Raw genomic sequence first — 5,000 nt, 5'->3', positions numbered from 1 at the left:
ATGTTTTCGCAAAGTTTAGATGCCACGCCTAGCACCCAAGGAATCCGCCCCTTCCTTCACAAAATACATCCACACAAAATCACTTCGAAGAACCACATGAGCTCCCATACAAACATCTAGTTCTCCAACCATTCTGCGTGCCCCAAAACTGCAAGTATTACCAATATTGCTTACTTGTCTCGCTTCTCCGCAACCAACACATCCTGCCGAATTCACCTCTGCCCATGCAAGGCTGCTGCTGTTCATCGCTGCCGAATCCTATGCAGTGTGTTTTTCGTTGGCGCATTCTCACGCCTAGAGTTAAACCATGATCTGTCCATCGTCAAAGTTATGAAACTCCCCCGAATCTGCCTCGCACAAGGCAGTTTGGCCACGCCTAAGTCTTCATCAACTACGCTGGCCCCTTCACACTAACTCTTTACTTAGTGTTGAGCACACGTATAGGATTTACGTATGCTGTTCCTTCTCCATCCTTCTCCACGGAAGTAGCACTCAGCTGTGCTCTTCAACGGGCAGTCCCTTGTGAAGTGCTTCCCTTCACAAATAAAACAGCCCAAACATGATTCCGAAACCTTTTCCTTGCCCTTGGCTTCTGACTTCCCATTGCCGTCAGCCCTTTTAGGTTCTCCACCTGCAAGAAATAAGAATGAGACAGTGCTGTTGAACCTAGCACCAACTCAGTTTCGATGATCAACTCCATCTCATGTCGAAGTCTTTCGGCAAGTCCCTCTAAGTCCATCTCTAACCTGCCATAGCACAAAACATAGCATCCCAGCATCAAGTTTCGTCTGACCTGGTTCCCCATGCGCTACTGTCATGCCCTAGAAACTTCGTCAATCGCACAAGTTTTCGCTGACGCAAAACAGCCCCTACTGTTTTCAACCTTCGCTGCATGTTACGTCTGCCGAAAACTCACAACACTTTGTCCCAACAAAGGTCATTAGCATTCTGCTTCCATCACTGCAAGCCATCGCAATGCACAGAATAGCCACTCATACTGATTCCAAGACAGCACACAAAATCATCTTCGTCGACGATTTTGGCTTCCACGCCAAGCTCACTGGATCGGCTGCCGAATCCATCACCCAATCTGTCCCTTGACAATGTGCAGACTCCTTGAGACACACCCCACGGTACTGCCTCCTCTGTAACGCCTCCAATCCTGGTCTCAGCGTGACTAAAGTCTATCTCAGCCACTGTTCTGTCTTCTTCGCCTTGAACTGTCCATCATCAAGGTCTCCACCGAAGACATCAATTCTGCCTCCACAAAGGCAGCAAAGCCACAACAAATCCTTGTAGATTTGTCTGCCCTCAACTTGGTCTTCTCTGGATTTTGCTTCCACCTCCCCGAACATTCATCTCCCTGAACATTCCTTTCTTGAGATGCACAACAATCCCTAAGTTCTGCCACCAAGGCAGCAAGCAAGGCCAGACCGCATCCACCCCGATATGCTGGCTCATGATGACTGAATTCCATCTCGGTCATCTAGCAAACGTATAAGGTTTACGTATGCCTAATCTCAAACACCATCTTCCACAATGACAACATCAAGGTTTCGCCTCCTTTGGGCAACAATCTCGCACAAAGTAATTTCCATCGCAAGAGAATAACAATACAAGTTTCAGTTTCGAACCCTTACCGATTTGCCTTTTCGTCTGACTATCCATCATCAGCAGCAACAAGTTTAGGCTCTCCGCATTGACTTGCTTCTTCTTCTGTCTCGCCCCATCCTTCCCTTAAGGCTTTGACGAAAATACAGAAGCGCCCAGCAGCCCCTCCGCTGGCCCCTGCTCTCAAGTCTGCCAGTCCACCTGACAGTTTCAATGGCCGAATCAGCACCCATTTTGAGCTGATCCCTTCATCATCACTTTGCATCGCCCATGGAGTAGTTAAACCCCCAAAACACCGCAGGCCTTTTGAACACCAACACTGCCCAAAACGCTAGCAAGTTTTCCCTCAAATGGCTTGGAACAAATCCGCCCTTCGAGTTGCCCCCACAGAACAGCCCATCGTCTGTGCTACGAAACAGCCCATCGTTTCGTCATGAACGCATATTGCGCTCTTGCTCCAAAGTTTCTGCCAGTCCATCGGCAGCAGCAATGTTCCTCCCAAATCAGTCCCTTCGATTTGTCCCGAGAAACATCAGCATTCTCGTCGCTGATCATTGCGCTGAAATCTGCTTCTCCATCGGCAGAAGCAGTAGCTCTCCCAAATCAGTCCGTTGATTTGGCCACAGAATTCTTCTCGTCATCCTGCCACGAAAGCAACCGCGCTCTGATACCAATTGTCACGGGGTTAATTTTTCACAACTAAACTTAACCCAATGCGGCAGCCTAGTCCCAACTAGACTCAGCCTTCCCTCGCCAATCTCACTCGTGTTTGCCTAATAACTAAGCAAGCGGAATACACAAGCAAGGATAAGAATCATAGTGCACAACAAGCTTTACAGGAACTCTTTCCCAACCTTTATTAATCTCATACACAAAGGAAACTATACACAAATCCGTATGTGTGCTATGCACAAAGATTACATGCTACACTAAGCTACCTCTAACTAGTGTTCTACATGCCGAACATTCCCAACTGAATGCTCTTACATTCTGGACATTCCCCACCCGAATGCCTCTTTCCAACCAAGAGCTACATCTTGTATTTATAGACAAGTAAAGGAGCTGCAAAGGCTCCTCCCCATTATCCCCCATTTTCGGGACCTAGTGGAGCACTACCTCTCTCCCATGATCCCATGTTTTCAGGACATGGTGGAGCACTACCTCTCACCCATGATCCCATGTTTTCAGGACATAGTGGCCCGGACAGCACTCAAGTTATGCCCCCACGTTCTGCCTCCCATGAAGCTGCCACTTCCCCCATTTCCTGGCTGTCTACTTGGCAGCCCCAGCTGCCACCTTCTGCTGTGTCAGCTGCTGACTTAGAAGGTCCATCATCTAAGCCCCCACGTCCATGCCAAGTCGCAAGCTCAAAGACTCGCATAGACCATTGCATGCTGCCTGCCGAATTCATCTCTGCCTATGCAAGGCTGCCGCGATCCATCGCTGCCGAATTCTAGGCAGTGTGCCTTCGCTGGCGCGTCCCAGCGCCTAGAGCTCTTTAACCCATGCCTTGGACAATCCTTCGCCCAAGTTTTAGATCGTGCCAAGTCGAGCCCCTGACTTGCACAAGTTGCTGCGCGCTGCCGAGTCCGCATCTGCGGGCAGGCTGCCAATGCGCTGCCGAATTCGCATATGCGTGCTGCCAATCTCTGCGCTGCCGAATTCGCATCTGCGTGCAGGCTGCCCCTGTTTACGCTGCCGAATTCTGCGATAGCCCCAATTCTCGTCAGCCTATCCCCCTGACGAGTTTTCCTGCTTGGCTTGGACAGTCCCTCGTCCAGCCCATGTTCGTCAACAATCTGCGCTGCCGATTTTCCCTTTGACGAACCTACAGCCGCATAAATCTGCGCTGACGATTTCTCCCACTGATGGCATGGCTGCCAGCACCCTTAGGCCTTGTTTTGGCCAGCCTGCCGAAGCGTGCACCTCTTGCACTTTTGACACTGTGACAGCAGGCCTCTAATCCCCACCATCAGCAGTTGCAGCCGACAGGGCAGAGATTTGAATGACGCGTCGCGGGCCCGAAAACGGGTCATCTCACCCGGCCATTAATTGGAGCGTTTTTGGCTGGGCGAGGATGGGGAGATGGATCTCTTCTTCCGAAAAAGCGAACAATACATCGGGAGTTATGATGATAGGGCATGGAATTGAATGACTCGTCGCGGGCCGCCGGGTCATCTCACCCGGCCATCCCGAGGAGCGTTTTTCCCGGCAGCCTCGGGAAAACTCTTGCTTTCACTGCCCACTGCCCAAGTCCCCACTCGCATCAGCCCACTGCGCCAACAAGCCAACGCTGCTGAAGCAGACACTGCTGCCGAATCTGCCGATTCCAACAGTGTTTCTCGTCGAGCCGTGGACTGTCCAGACTCATCGCCAGCACCTGCTGCCGATCCCACCACTGCCCCCGCCGTGTCTAAACCAGCGCTGTTTCGTCAGCGTGTCCCCTGGACGAATTTTCCTGCCTGGCCTGGACAGTCCATCGTCCAGCCCATGTTCGTCGAAAAATCTGCGCTGCCGATTTTCCCCCATGTTGGCATGGCTGCCGCTGCCCCCTTGTCTGGACCAACAGTCTTTTCCGTCAAGCCCTGGACTGTAAATCGTCCAGACTCAGAGTCAGCACCTGCTGCCGATTCTGCCGGCTCTGCCGATTCCTAGCCAACGCTGCCGAAGCAGACACTGCTGCCGAATCTGCCGACACTGTCCCGCGGGCTGCCACTGCCCCAGTGTCTAAGCCTGCGGTCTTTCTCGTCGAGCCGTGGACTGTCCAGACTCATCGCCAGCACCTGCTGCCGATTCTGCCGATTTCGTCGGCGCTGCCGATTCCACCACTGCCCCCGCCGTGTCTAAACCAGCGCTGTTTCGTCAGCGTGTCCCCTGGACGAATTTTCCTGCCTGGCCTGGACAGTCCATCGTCCAGCCCATGTTCGTCGAAAAATCTGCGCTGCCGCTTCTCCCCGACGAACCTGCAGCTGCGCAAATATGCGCTGCCGATCCCCCCCTGTTGGCATGGCTGCCGCTGCCCCAATAATGTCCGGACCAACAGTCTTTTTTGTCAAGCCTTGGACTATCCAGTCTGTCCAGACTCACCGTCAGCCGATTCTGTCGACTTTGCCGATTTTGTCGGCGCTGCCGATTCCAACACTGCCCCCTGTGTCCAAACCAGCATTGTTTCGTCAGCTCTTCCCCTGACGATTTTAACCCTTTAACAGTAGGCCTCCAATCCCGCCAACGGGAGCCAAGGTGATAGTGAAGAGAATTCAATGACGCGCCGGGTCATCGCACCCGGCCACCCGAGGAGCCTTTTTCCCGGCAGCCTCGGGAAAACTCATGCTTTCACGGTCTTCGCCGCCCCTCACCACCATGGCAGGCCTCTAATCCCCACCATCAGC

Source organism: Populus trichocarpa, chromosome 8, assembly GCF_000002775.5.
Source record: "Populus trichocarpa isolate Nisqually-1 chromosome 8, P.trichocarpa_v4.1, whole genome shotgun sequence".
Taxonomy (NCBI): domain Eukaryota; kingdom Viridiplantae; phylum Streptophyta; class Magnoliopsida; order Malpighiales; family Salicaceae; genus Populus; species Populus trichocarpa.
Note: the sequence above shows the minus strand (reverse complement) of the source record.